Source organism: Stenella coeruleoalba, assembly GCF_951394435.1.
Source record: "Stenella coeruleoalba genome assembly, chromosome: 6".
NCBI classification, from domain to species: domain Eukaryota; kingdom Metazoa; phylum Chordata; class Mammalia; order Artiodactyla; family Delphinidae; genus Stenella; species Stenella coeruleoalba.
Genome location: NC_137151.1, coordinates 38,865,293 through 38,881,398, shown reverse-complemented (window position 1 = coordinate 38,881,398; position 16,106 = coordinate 38,865,293). Strand labels below are relative to the sequence as shown.

The 16,106-nt window shown below is 35.8% G+C and overlaps 1 long non-coding RNA gene across 2 annotated transcripts in view; it reads left to right on the top strand.

The window, feature by feature from the left end:
- The window catches only part of LOC307188247, a 196,880-nt gene that overhangs the window by 137,111 nt on the left and 43,663 nt on the right, over positions 1-16,106 (top strand). For both annotated transcript variants that reach the window (XR_013828864.1, XR_013828865.1), the window contains exon 2: positions 15,885-15,958. This is a non-coding gene — a long non-coding RNA (uncharacterized lncRNA). The remainder of the gene's footprint in view (positions 1-15,884; positions 15,959-16,106) is intronic.

The following is a 16,106-nucleotide window of genomic DNA, read 5'->3' as shown; positions in this document are numbered from 1 at the left end:
TAAATCATAATCATATATTTTCTTGAAGTGCATATCTATTTTTTTTCTGCATTTTGTAGCCACGTTCCTCTGAAATGGGTAGATTTTTTTGTTGCTATTGTTGCTGCTTTTAACCAATTTACAGTTTGCATTTTCTGTTTAGTTTTTCATAAATTTACTTTGAAGCTCATGGGTATGACTTAAATGATAAAAGAATGAGCATAAAAAGACAAGGAAACTTTATGTAAAAACGTGCTTATTTCTTCATCAGCTGAGGTAGCCATTCCTTTAATCTCGCTGATTGTTTTGTAGCTATTATTATTGAAAATGGCAGACAGGCATGGACTTTTGATTATCAGCATGCTTCATCTGTGATCAAAAACCTCTAGGTTGCATATTCACATTTCAGAATAGTCTGTTCTAAGCAGAGGATTTTTTTGAACACTGTTTTTGATATATGATCTCATATCATATGCTGTTTTTTTTAAAATCCTTTTTGTTTTCCACTGTGATTAAGCTTAAGTAAAGAGAGTATTTCATTTTTGAAATTTCAGAATTCAGATTTCTTTTCAGTTTTTTTGAAGTCATTGAAAATTGCAGTATATGTCTTTCCCACCAAGAAGCTGGAGCCAAATCTGGGAGACCTGGTCACTAAGTCTGGACACAGAAAAGTGAGTTAGACAATGTTGATGGAGGGACAAAGAAGCAGACTCTTTAACACTTACTCTGACTTAATTTTTTAATGGTTGCCTGAAGTTGGAACATACTTTTACAGCTAACCTGTGTATACTTTCAGATGATACTATACTGCTTCAGTGATAGTGTGTATACCTTGTTACAGAGTATTCCCACTTCCTCCTTCTCATCCTTCATCACATTGCTGTCTTTCATTTCACTTATCCATAAGCTATAATCACCTGGTACATTTTTGCTATTATTCTTTCAAACAAACAGTTACCTATTATATCAATTAAGAATACAAAACATAAAGTATTTTATTATATACTTATTCCTTCTCTAATGCTCTTCTTTTCTTAATGTAGGTCTGATCTATAAAGTTCTCCTTCTCTCTGAAGAACTTCTTTTATCATTTCTTGCAAGTCAGGTCTACTGGTAACAAATTTCCTTAATTTTTGTTTGTCTGACAAAGTATTTCTCCTACACTTTTGAAGGATGATTTTGCTGGATATGTAATTCTAATTTTTTTGTTTTTAAATCTTTTAGAACTTTAAATATCTCACCCTACTTTCCTCTTGCTTCCATGGTACCTTAAAAAAGTCTGGTATGGCTCTTATTCTGTTCCTGTATAGGTAAGGTGCACCCCCCCCCCCCAAAAAGCTGTCTTCTTTTCAAGTTTTTCTCTTTTTCTCTTTGATTTTCTGAAGTTTGAATGTAATATGTGTAAGTGTAAATTTTGTTTTTATTTATCTAGCTTGGAATTTTTTGAGTATCCTGGATCTGTAGTTTTGTGTCTGTCAGTAATTTTAGAACTACTCAGCCAATAGTACAATATTTCTTCTGTTTCTTTTTCTATTTCTTCTCCTTCTGGTATATCCATTTCATGTTCAATACAGCTTTGGTAATGGTACCACAGATCTTATATATTTTGTTCCAGTTTTTGTTGGGGTTTTTTTTCCAGTTTTTAAAAAATTTCCATTTCTTTTTGCTTTTTAGTTTGGAAAGTTTCTATTAATGTCTCTTCAGGTCACTTATTCTTTCCTTAGCTATGTCCACTCTACTGATAAACCCATCAAAACATTCTTCATTTCTATTAGTTTTTTTTCCCTAAGATTTTGTTTTGATTCTCTTTAGAGTATCCATCCCTCTGCTTACATTGTATGTTATACATTTATTTTTCATGAAATCCTTAGAATTTAATCATAATTTACAAAAATTCAAATTCTGATAATTCCAAATTCTCAACCATATCTTGGACCTGATGCATGCAATATCTCTTCAGACTATTTTTTGCCTTTTGGCATGCCTTGTAATTTTTTGAAAGTTATTCATGATGTACCAGATGAAAGGAACTGAGGAAAATAGGCCTTTAATGTGAGATTTTATGTTTATCTGGCTAGAAATTAGACTGTATTTACTGTTTACTATAGCTGGGTGTCAGAGAATAAAATGTCCTTAGTGTTCTTGTTTTTATCTCCTCTGTTGTCTTTAAGTTTCCCTAGAGCCTCTTTATTAAATAGGGTCTGAGGATAGTGGTTTTTCAGCTGTCACTTTCTGTTACTATAAAGGAGCTTATGGTTAGGTATAAGGGAAGGGGAACTATTCTATAACCCCATGATTAAATCTCAGTCTTTTAGTCAGGGATATCTCTGGGCTATGACCTTCACAAGTGCTTCTCAGTACCCTCTGCCCATAGGTGAAACAGGAAGGCTAAAAGGGGATGGAGTTGGGTATTTCACTTCTTCCATGTCAGCTAGGCTTTGGTAAAACCCAAGTGTGTTAGTCTTGGTAATGTAGTTTTTCTTGAGGACAGGCCTTGTTAAAGATAACATAAAACTCTGAGAATATTTCAAAAATGGTTATTTTTCTTCTCTCCCTGCCAGAAGAGCAATGGGATTTTTCTCCTGTCTTCATAATGAGAACCTTATGGAGCTCTTGGAGGTAAAACTTACAAAAATGTGGTGTCCCCCAAGACTGAACCCCACATTTTTAACTCTCAAGCTAGTCCACACTGAACCTTCAGTCAATGTAATTATAGTTAAAGTATTCCTACTGGTACTGGTTCCAGTGGCAGGACTTTGCTCTTGGGCTTCTATTCCTAGTAAACTGTGTTGCTCTGTATCTCCTGTCTCTCCAGTTTTGGGGGCAGCAGTGTGCCCTGTAACCATAAGGCTTTAATGGATCTAAGAAGAGTAGTTGATATTTAGTTCATTTGGGGTTTTTTTCCCCTTGTTATGGGGAATCGAATAATGACTTCCAACTTCTTTACGTGTCAGATTGAAAACTAGAAGTCCTCACTCTGTGACTTTTGAATATCACTAGGTTATAACAATGGCTTATTCCATCATTGAGAGGCAGTCTGACCTGATGGCACCTGCCCTGACTTGAAATAAATCCTAGTTCAGGCACTAAATAGCTGTTACTCACCTTTTTCTTCATTTGAATGTTTATATTACTTATCTCAAAGAGTTGTATAAAAATGACCCTCTATAAAGAATATATATATATATATACACACACTATATATATATATATACACACACACACAATATATATATTGTGTCTTAGTACACAATATGTGTTCAAACAAATATTAGATTCTTTCCTTCCTTGGTTTTCCACGAAGAAATAATTGGAGGTTATTCACAGCAAGGAGGCAGATGAAAAAACAATGCTGGTTCTTTCTTCTTTCCTGCTCTTTAAGTTCTCATTTACTTCTCTTCTCAGGCACTGCTCCTGTAGTTCCATCATAGAATAATAGTCTACTCCACAGCATGTCACACATGTAAAATCTTTCAAAGTTTCTTCTTGGTATTTATATTCTTATTTCCCAAGTTTGTGGTTTTGAGTTCATTATGTGAAAGTCCCTATATCCTTGTGCTTTGCCAACACCTCCTCCTCACGGAGCTGTTGGGATTCTTCCTTAATTAGTGTAAGAACTAAGCGAACTCTCTATCACCAAATGAAAGTGTTAGGTTGGAGTTGTTCTGGGGAATACATGCAAAAATTCTTCTGTGTTAATTCCTGGGCTGTGACAGACTTCAACAGTTGTTAGAAGGGACTTAGAATTTCAAGATGAATGTAACTGCAGAAGAATTCCATTTTATTTGGTGTTGAGTGATAATTACAATCATTGTCACAACACAGAAGGATTTTAAGGTAATGTGAAAATTGTCTCTGAAAGCCATAAGCTTTATGAATCCCAGTATACATGTAAGTATAAAATAAACATATGCAGTTGAAATAATCTATTAGCTGAAGAGCTTTAAGCCATAAAATATGAAATTAAAGCAATGCAAAATTAAAGCAGAAACAAAATAACTCTTTTATGAAAATGGAGACAGGTTTGCCTAGATGATATCTTTCATGGGCTAGTTAGGATGAGAGATAGCTAATTAAGTATTTGGGTTTCTAAGGTCCACTGCTGGATAGGAAATTTGAAAGAGGGAAAAATACCAAGCTAAGTAAGAGTCAGAAAAATCAAAGCACAACATCATTGGAAAAACAATCTGAAAATAATATTTTTTATATATTATCAAGAATTGACTTTGCATTTGTATTTTTAAAAGGAAAACAGTTTCAGATTCGTATACTTGTTTAAATGCCTACTGTGCAAAAGTACCATACCAGATGTTAACCATAATCTTTATATCTTTCACATTTCATTTCAATTGCTTTCATAAGTCACAGGCAAAACATAACAATGTAAACTTGAGAAGACTTCTTGTGTTCTTTTATGCTATTATAATAATTTATGTTACCAATTTTCAAACCAACTTTCACCCTCCTGGTGAAGAGATAACCATCCTGTCATATGATCTGTCCTCATAGCAGAGGGGTTCTCACTATCTTTTGTCTTCATAAACAAACAGAAAGGAAATATTTTGTTACTTATCAGGGTTTCTGTCTACTTTTTCTTTGATGATACAAGCAATGAAAATCTGTGCATGAAGTGAGGAAATAACTTTTTAAGCATCTTTTAATCTTTTAACATGTCTCTGTAATTCTCTTCCCTGTTTTCTCCCTGATTACTTAATTTAGGTTTTTTAAATTTTTAATAAAAATATTTTTAAGGAAAGTTGAAACAATGATTGCATCGCTACCAATTTTATTATTATCCTTTGCAAACCACAAACACTGGGCAGGTGTCCATTCAGTATATCTAGTGTAAGTCCAAATATGAAGACTTTAATACAGATTCCCTTCCCAGATGCTAAAGACCTATCAAGTTTCATTCAAAATAGTCTTAACTGACATAAATATGTGCAACAAACTTACATTTGGGGGATATTGAGTAAAAATGAGCTAACACAAATATGAATATTAGGGAAATTGTATGTATTGTGTTAAAGTTGGAATAGATCTATAAGTTTTGTTTATGGACTTGGCAAACAGCAAATCTTCTGATTTGTCAGATAATTCATAAAATTTCTTTCATTTTCTCTAGAAGCCTTTTTTTAATGAAAAAATTATCCCCTAGGGCTTCCCTGGTGGCGCAGTGGTTGAGAGTCTGCCTGCCGATGCAGGGGACACGGGTTCGTGCCCTGGTCCAGGAAGATCCCACATGCTGTGGAGCGGCTGGGCCCGTGGGCCATGGCTGCTGGGCCTGCGTGTCCAGAGCCTGTGCTCCGTAACGGGAGAGGCCACAACAGTGAGAGGCCCATGTACCGAAAAAAAAAAAAATTATCCCCTAAAACAAATATTGAATGTCTGCTCAACTGAGTTTTTAAAAGTCACAGGGAATTACAACTGTAAATATCTTTGGTAGTAGAAGGGCCCACACCAATAATTTTAAAACTGCCATTGCCATATGGGGGAGTTGCAGTACAAGTCATAAACTAACAAATCTTCCTTTATTTAAATTAATTGGAATTATCAAGTGTTGAGATACTGGTACTTGCCTTAAACTAGCACAAGATGTCTTGGATAATAAATCAAGAGACAGATTCCATCACTAATTAGCTATGTGTCTTTGACCATTTTACATAACTACCTCAGAACCCAGGTTTCCTCACCCCGTGTAATAGACACTCAATGTACCCCTTGGGTCCTTTTACTGTTTCTGTATGGTCTTTCCCCAATGTCCATGTTCTTAAACTTCTAATGACTTGCATCTCTGCTGCTCTTCATAAAATAGGACACAGTTCACTGGAAAATGCAAGCAGCCAAAAGTACATGATAATTTACGTGCCACTGCAGCAGCACTTAGCCAAAGACTGCCTCATGCAGGAGTGCTAAGGCTTAGCCCCTCTGCTGCTGGTTGGAATAGACTCTGACATGTTATTTACCCTCCAGAGCTCCCCTTCATGATCAGGCTGAGGCTAGAACTTTGCCTGAAATCACACCCTTTCTTGACTTCTTCCCTGTCCTGCTTCTTCTGTTTTCTTACCAATCTGGCTAAGGGTGCTTCCTTAATACGTCACTTGCTGCAAATCCTCAGTTAGGTTTCTTCTTCTGGGGAACCCAGTCCAAGACAAGGTGCTGAACTGTAGTCCTCTTCCCTTCTAATATTCTATGATTCAAATTAATTTATATATAAATATAAGTTAGACCATATCAGTATACTGTACTCATTTCTAGTGAACAAAGAACAGTAACAGCAACATCTCTTTATCAAGTTGACTTCATTGTCATTGGGAAGATGCTACAATTACACTGGTACCTACCATGATATTCATAAAAATTAAAAGGGAATGTTATTTTGGTTGGGTATCTGTTGATATAAAACATTTACTTGGATCCTTTTCAAATTAGAGAAGAGAGAAATTGTGTCTGTAATCATCTAAGGTTGATGCTGAGGTTGAGGGTAAAGAGATTTTCTTTGTACTTGCTCGTTCTCTGGAAGAGAGAAAATAATGATGAGCGTCTGTAGGTAGCATTTTTGGTTTTGTGTTGTGTGGTTTTTTCCTTTCAGGAAGAGAAAGAACTGGCGGCAATTTGCCATCAGAGGAAAGTCTCAATTGACAAGAATGCAAAGACACAGTAGGTGTGTGTGCACTCATGCAGTTATCACCCAAATGAAATGTGGAAATATAAAAGTCAGACTGCAGTTGGACTGCATAAATGAGGGTAGAGTCTCAGAAATAAGCAGTGGTATTTAGCAATCCAAGGTGTGTATTCTCATAATTCTATGATCCTGATGTTGAGAAATGAAAGAAGAAAAATATGTCAATAATTTAGAGACCACACATTTACATGATATATGTAAGGGGTAAGACATTCTCATCATCTTTTTCAAAGGGTCGTTTCTTAGATTTGTCTGAGAATTCTGGATAATGCAGTGATTATCATGAGTTGCATATTTATAATGCAGATACTTCCTATTTATTTAATTATAATATTTGCCAAGAACTGTATTAAAACCTTTCCATGTATTAACTAATCCCATTCTCACAACAACCTTATGATGTAGGTATTATTAGCCACATTTGATTTAGAGAGTTAAATTCATTTATTCCTCATTTTTCCTTTTGTTGAGCATCCAACTATCTAAACATGGTACTAGTCCCTGGTAATCAGTGGTAAAGAATGCAGACATAGTCCTTGCTTTCCTGTGGCTTACAGTCTAATGAATACAGTTGGCCACATAAGGAACAGTGGATTTAGAATTTTAAACATCTTTCATATGCTAAAGCTCATAGTCTTAACCATTATCCTATAGTTTTTGACAACATAGTAATTGAAATTTTACAAAAAATCACTGATATCTTATTACCTAATGAATTCATGGTAGATATAACTATCCAGTTATGAGTTTAAGGTGCCTATCATTTTCCTCTTGAATCAGAGTGTCATTGAAACCTTAGATAAGAAGACTAGAGATGAATATACCATGCTCATTTTGGAACTTATATATTTTGTACAAAGTTCAGGAATTTTCCCAGGATGTCACAAAAGGGAAAAAAGACAAAAATTGAGCACAGTTAATTCTAAGTCTAGTGCTTTCCATCAAGACAAGTTGCCACTCATGTGGACTGTATAAATTAGTTTGCTTCCTTTTATTAGATAATAATACCCAAGTATCTTTTTTTTCTAAGACAGAAATTCTGGATATTTTTTGGTTTTCAGTTGCAACAAATGTCATGGAGTAAACACTCCATGAATAGCAGCAATCATTTGTATATAAAATTATGAAAAATAATGATGTGTGATTCCCATATTATTGACATCAGGTATAAGAAAAAACCATAGTCAGACTAGGCAAGTTAAAAATTTTTAGTGTTTATGGTTTGCTATTACTTACCAGACTTCAACAATATTGATAATACCTTGTGCACAGTTTTAATAATTTGAGTATTTTATAAAATATTATATTGAACTCAACAATAGTATCTTTTAGCATTTACTTTCCTCAAGTATTTTGTTTTTATTTATAATTTACATCTCAAAATTATAAAATAATTCTTATTTATAACTACACTTAAACAACTGCTATACAATTTTGGGTAATAGTGAAGAATGCGAAATAGAAGGCAAAGGCTGTGACTGACTTAACTAAACAGATACAAAGGAGACACTTTTGTCTTTATATTAGCTGAAAGGGGACATAAGCTACCTTATTTTGTGGATTGTTTTTATCATTCTCCATATATTATGAACATTCCTCCAGGTCAATAATTATGCACCTACATTATCATTCTTAATTCCCTTTATTATTCATGGTACGAATATTACAAAATTTACACTCACTTGTTTCCAAATAGTTAATTTATCACTCACATATGAAGAGAAAAAAAAGTACCCATTTTCTGACACATCGATACTGATATTAATGATCTTTTAAAAATTTGGCAACATAAGTTAAGGAAAATCTGTCTTTTATCAGTTTAAGCAAAAACATGTTCATACTACTTAGTAACAAAACAAAGTGCGAGAAATAATATATATGTTGAGAACTAAATCAGAATCTCTCCTCAAAAAACAGAAATAGCAAAACTCAAGGATCCAATTTAAGAAAGTGAAATGTGATGTCGAAAAGAGGGCCTCTGGAGTTTGGAGTTTCAGAGTTTGGAGGACCACATGGAGTCTACAGATGGTACAGAATGAAGAAGGCTTCAATTACTGGTTAGAGCTATCAATAGGGAGATCACATGCTCCTAACCCTACAATGCCTATTCTGAACTGAATTCTTTACAAGAGACCTTCAAGATGGCGGAGGAGTGAGACATGGAGATTGCCTTCCTCCCCACAAATACATCAGAAATACAGCTGCATGTGGAACAACTCCTACAGAACACCTACTGAACGCTGGCAGAAGACCTCAGACTTCCTAAAAGAAAACAGAATGGATAGAAAACTAAAACTGTAGCAGCACAATTTGGATGTCACCAGACCATTTCTCCTAATCATTGACCCTATGCTCAGTGACCATAAAGAGAAAAATAAAGAACAGAAAGCATTCAGAAATCCAGAATTAGAGGGCAACAAATTGTGGTCTTTAAAATCCTCAGGAGAGGCCTCACCAGGCATCAGGGCTGTGCCTCTGAGGTGGGAGAGCCAAGTTCAGGACACTGGTCCAGGAGGGACCTTCCACCTCCACGTAATATCAAACGGTGAAAATCTCCCAGAGATCTCCATCTCAATGCCAAGACCCAGCTCCACTCAATGACCAGCAAGCTACAGTGCTGGACACCCTATGCCAAAACTAACAAGACAGGAACACAACCCGATCCATTAGCACACAGGCTGCCTAAAATCATAAAAAGCCCACAGACACCCCAAAACACACCACCAGACGTGGACCTGCCCACCAGAAAGACAAGATCCAGCCTCATTCACCAGAACACAGGCACTAGTGCCCTCCACCAGGAAGTCTACACAACCCACTGAACCAACCTTAGCCACTGGGGACACACACCAAAAACAACGGGAACTACGAACCTGCAGCCTGCGAAAAGGAGACCCCAAAAACACTAAGCAAAATGAGAAGACAGAAAAACACACAGCAGGTGAAGGAGCAAGGTAAAAACCCACCAGACCTAATAAATGAAGAGGAAATAGGCAGTCTACCTGAAAAAGAATTCAGAATAATGATAGTAAAGATGATCCACACTCTTAGAAGTAGAATAGACAAAATATAGGAAGCGTTTAACAAGGACCTAGAAGAACTAAAGAGCAAACAAAACAATGATGAACAACACAATAAATGAAATTAAAAATTCTCTAGAAGGGATCAATATCAGAATAACTGAGGCAGACATTGGATAAGTGACCTGGAAGATAAAATAGTGGAAATAACTACTGCAGAGCATAATAAAGAAAAAGAATGAAAAGAACTGAGGTCAGTCTCAGAGACCTCTGGGGCAACATTAAATGCACCAACATTCGAATTATAGGGGTCCCAGAAGAAGAAGAGAGAAAGAAAGGGACTGGGAAAATATTTGAAGAAATTATAGTTGAAAACTTCCCTAATATGGGAAAGGAAATAGTTAATCAAGTACAGGAAGCACAGAGAGTCCCTCCCATACAGGATAGATCCAAGGAGAAACACGCCAAGACACATATTAATCAAATGATCAAAAATTAAGTACAAAGAAAAAATATTAAAAGCAGCAAGGGAAAAACAACAAATAACATACAAGGGAATCCCCATAAGGTTAACAGCTGATCTTTCGGAAGAAACTCAGCAAGCCAGAAGGGAGTGGCAGGACGTATTTAAAGTGATGAAGGAGAAAAACCTGCAAACAAGATTACCCAGCAAGGATCTCATTCAGATTTGACGGAGAAATTAAAACGTTTGCAGACAAGCAAAAGCTAAGAGAATTAGGCACCACCAAACGAGCTTTACAACAAATGCTAAAGGAACTTCTCTAGGCAGGAAACACAAGAGAAGGAAAAGACCTACAATAACAAACTCAAAACAATTAAGAAAATGGTAATAGGAATATACATATCAATAATTACCATAAATGTAAATGGATTAAAAGCTCCAACCAAAAGACAGAGACTGTCTGAATGGATAGAAAAAGAAGACCTGTATATATACTGTCTACAAGAGACCCACTACAGACCTAAGGACACATACAGACTGAAAGTGAGAGGATGGAAAAAGATATTCCATGCTGTTGGAAATCAGAAGAAAGCTGGAGTAGCAATTCTCATATCAGACAAAATAGACTTTAAAACAAGGACTATTACAAGAGACAAAGAAGGACACGACATAATCATCAAAGGATTGATTCAAGAAGAAGATATAATAATTGTAAATATTTATGCACCCAACATAGGAGTACCTCAATACATAAGGCAAATACTAACAGCCATAAAAGGGGAAATTGACAGTATCAAAATTGTAGTAGGGGACTTTACCACCCCACTTCCACAACTAGACAGATCATGCAAAATGAAAATAAATAAGCAAACAGAAGATTTAAATGCTACATTAAACAAGATGGACTTAATTAATATTTCTGTGATTTTCCAACCAAAAACAACAGAATACACGTTCTTCTCAAGTGCTCATGGAACATTCTCCAGGATAGATCATATCTTGGGTCACCAATCACGCCTTGGTGAATTTAAGAAAATTGAAATCGTATCAAGTATCTTTTCTGACCACAATGTTATGAGGCTAGAAATCAATTACAGGAAAAAATTTGTAAAATATACAAACACATGGAGGCTAAACAATACACTACTTAACCAAGAGATCACTGAAGAAATCAAAGAGGAAATCAAAAAATACCTAGAAACAAATGACAGTGAAAACACGATGACCCAAAACCTATGGGATGCAGCAAAAGCAGTTGTAAGAGAGAAGTTTATAGCAATACAATTCTACCTTAAGAAACAAGAAACATCTCAAATAAACAACCTAATCGTACAGCTAAAGCAATTAGAAAAAGAAGAACAAAAAACCCCTGAAGTTAGCAGAAGGAAAGAAATCATAAAAATCAGATCAGAAATAAATGAAAAAGACATGAAGGAAATGATAGCAAAGATCAATAGAACTAAAAGCTGGTTCTTTGAGAAGATAAACAAAATTGATAAACCATTAGCCAGACTCATCAAGAAAAAAAGGGAGAAGACTCAAATCAATAGAATTAGAAATAAAAAGGAGAAGTAACAACTGACTCTGCAGAAATACAAAGGATCATGAGAGATTACTTCAAGCAACTATATGCCAACAAAATGGACAACCTGGAAGAAATAGACAAATTCTTAGAAATGCACAACCTTCTGAGACTGAACTAGGAAGAAATAGAAAATATGAACAGACCAATCACAAGCACTGAAATTGAAACTGTGATTAAAAATCTTCCAACAAATAAAGGCCCAGGACTAGATGGCTTCACAGGCGAATTCTATCAAACATTTAGAGAAGAACTAACATCTATCCTTCTCAAACTCTTCCAAAATATAGCAGAGGGAGGAACACTCCCAAACTCATTCTATGAGGGCACCATCACCCTGATACCAAAACCAAAGAAAGATGTCACAAAAAAAAACTACAGGCCAATATCACTGATGAACATAGATGCAAAAATCCTCAACAAAATCCTAGCAAACAGAATCCAACAGCACATTAAAAGGATCATACACCATGATCAAGTGGGGTTTATCCCAGGAATGCAAGGATTCTTCAACATACGCAAATCAATCAACGTGATACACCATATTAAAAAATTGAAGGAGAAAAACCGTATGATCAGTTCAATAGATGCAGAGAAAGCTTTTGACAAAATTCAACACCCAGTTATGATAAAAACCCTCCAGAAAGTAGGCATAGAGGTAACTTTCCTTAACATAATAAAGGCCATATGTGATAAACTCACAGCCTACATCGTCTTCAATGGTGAAAAACTGAAACCATTTCCACTAATATCAGGAACAAGACAAGGTTGCCCACTCTCACCACTCTTATTCAACATAGTTTTGGAAGTTTTAGCCACAGCAATCAGAGAAGAAAAAGAAATAAAAGGAATCCAAATTGGAAAAGAAGAAGTAAAGCTGTCACTGTTTGCAGATGACATGATTCTATACATAGAGAATCCTAAAGATGCTACCAGAAAACTCCTAGAGCTAATCAATGAATTTGGTAAAGTAGCAGGATACAAAATTAATGCACAGAAATTTCTTCCATTCCTATACACTACTGATGAAAAATCTGAAAGTGAAATTAAGAAAACACTCCCATTGCAACAAAAAGAATAAAATACCTAGGAATAAACCTACCTAAGGAGACAAAAGACCTGTATGCAGAAAATTATAAGACACTGATGAAAGAAATTAAAGATGATACAAATAGATGGAGAGATATACCATGTTCTTGGATTGGAAGAATCAACATTGTGAAAATGACTCTACTACCCAAAGCATTCTACATATTCAATGCATTCCCTATCAGCATTTTTCACAGAACTAGAACAAAAAATTTCACAATTTTTATGGAAACACAAAAGACCCTGAATAGCGAAAGGAACTTGAGAAATAAAAATGAAGCTGGAGGAATCAGGCTCCCTGACTTCAGACTATACTACAAAGGTACATTAATCAAGACAGTATGGTACTGGCACGAAAACAGAAAGATAGATCAATGGAACAGGATAGAAAGCCCAGAGATAAACCCACGCACATATGGTCACCTTATCTTTGATAAAGGTGGCAGGAATGTACAGTGGAGAGAGGACAGCCTCTTCCATAAGTGGTGCTGGGAAAACTGGACAGGTACATGTAAAAGTAGGAGATTAGATCACTCCCTAACACCATACACAAAAATAAGCTCAAAATGGATTAAAGACCTAAATGTAAGGCCAGACACTATAAAACTCTTAGAGGAAAACATAGGCAGAACACTCTATGACATAAATCACAGCAAGATCCTTTTTGACCCACCTCCTAGAGAAATGGAAATAAAAACAAAAATAAACAAATGCGAATTAATGAAATTTAAAAGCTTTTGCACAGCAAAGGAAGCCGTAAACAAGATGAAAAGACAACTCTCAGAATGGGAGAAAATATTTGCAAATGAAGCAACTGACAAAGGATGAACCTCCAAAATTTACAAGCAGCTCATGCAACTCAATGTCAGAAAAACAACCCAATCAAAAAATGGGCAGAAGACCTAAACAGACATTTCTCTAAAGAAGATATACAGATTTCCAACAACACATGAAAGGATGCTCAACTTCACTAATTATTAGAGAAATACAAATCAAAACTACAATGAGGTATCATCTCACACCAGTCAGAATGGCCATTATCAAAAAATCTACAAACAATAAATGCTGGAGAGTGTGTGGAGAAAAGGGAACCCTGTTGCACTGTTGGTGGGAATGTAAATTAATATAGCCACTATAGAGAACAGTATGGAGGTTCCTTAAAAAACTAGAAGTAGAACTACCATATGACCCAGCAATCCCACTACTGGGCATATACCCTGAGAAAACCATAATTCAAAAAGAGACTTGTACCACAATGTTCATTGCAGCTCTATTTACAATATCCAGGACATGGAAGCCACCTAAGTGTCCATCGACAGATGAATGGATAAAGAAGATGTGGCACATGTATACCATGGAATGACAGACCATAAGGAGAAACGAAACTGAGTTATTTGTAGTGAGGTGGATGGACCTAGAGTCTGTCATACAGAGTAAAGTAAGTGAGAAAGAGGAAAACAAATACCCTTTGCTAACACACATATATGGAATCTAAAAAAAAAAAAAAAGAAAAAAAAGGTGGAGAACCTAGGGGCAGGACAGGAATAAAGATGCAGACATAGAGAATGGGCTTGAGGACATGGGGAGGGGGAAGGGTAAGCTGTGACAAAGTGAGAGAGTGGCATAGACTTATACACGCTACCAAACGTAAAATAGATAGCTAGTGGGAAGCAGCCGCATAGCACAGGGAGATCAGCTCGGTGCTTTGTGACCACCTAGAGGGGTGGGATAGGGAGGGTGGGAGGGAGGGAGACGTAAGAGGGAAGAGATATGGGAACATGTGTATATGTATAACTGATTCACTTTGTTATAAAGCAGAAAGTAACACACCTTTGTAAAAAGCAGGTATACTCCAATAAAGATGTTAAAAAAAAAAAAAGTGAAATGTAAGGGGAGTTGATAGATGCTTACAGTTGGCTCTGACATTCTAATGGCAGAAATTCAGGGTGAGGAGATGAGCTCAGTGGCAGCACATCTGAAAAAAGACATAAGAGATTTAGCCATCAGCAAGTTTCAGAGGGATCATCAGAAGCAAGTAGTCATCAAAAAATAAGTTGTGATCTTGGATTCTGTTGCTATCCATATATTAAGTAGAATATTTGGCACTGGCCAGATACATCTGTAGAAAGCCTTTTCATTCTTTATACAGTACTTGAAATGAGATATAAACAAGTTGAGTTTGTTTCAATGAACAGGAATTAGGTAATCAAGAGAGTTAAGGGAGACTAAACCTTATTATATAAGTCAGTTGAGGAAAATTAGGATATTTTGCTTGGAGTAGAAAAATTCAGAGAGAATAAGACAGCTGCTTGTAAATATCTGAAGTATTTCCATGAGGCTATATGGCCCCAAGAATGCAAACTAGGGCCAATTTTTGGTTGCTACAGGGACAGGATTTCAGCAAAAAATAAGGAAGAGCTAACAGCTAGAGCTATTTTACACACGAAGCAAGCTCTCTTTGGTGGCAGTCTGTTAGCCTGTCATTGAAATTGTTCAAATGTAGGCAGGGGAGAGCCGCTTCAAGGGGGAATTGTAGGGGAGATTCAAGCATAAAAGTGTAGTGAAATGATATAATTGTTACCGCCTCACTCCAATCCAAAAATTCTGTGCTTCTATTTCTTAGAGGTTTTATTTGATTGTAATCTCAGTGTGAATTAAAATGGAAGGTTTTTTTTTTCCTCTCAAAACCAAAATCCCAGTTTTAAGGGAGGAGGGAAAAGGGAGGTAAGAGTTTCACTGTGCTTTGTTTAAATCAGATCACAATGGTGAAGTGAACTTGATGTATAAGATAGATTGGGAGCAAAATGGAGAGAACAGTTAGAGAAGAATGAATAGATACTAAGCATGTCTTCATATATGAAAGAGTTCTCATGTGAAGTGTGTTCGGTTAATTTTGTGATGACTGTCAATATTTCAGGAAAGCAGATTAAACTCAGAATAATCACAAATGAATCAAGGATATATTTTATAAAATATTACCTCACAACGAAGCATATTCAATGTTTATATAGCCATAATTATTATAAATTCAGAGTAGATTCTAATTCCTGCTTCTCTTCTACCTAGCTACATGATGTGGAATACGTCCATTGCCCTGTCCTGGCCTCAATTTCTTCACATGTAGTGGAAAGTCATTTAAAGTAAGTGACAGCTAATTTTCCTCCCACTTCGGAAATGCTAAAACTCCACGCACAGGTGCAAGTCTGTTTTTTGGTAACATTCCCCTAAGACCTACTTCCATCTTTCCTTTATCATGTCCAACTCCAACGATGATTATCATCCTGTTTC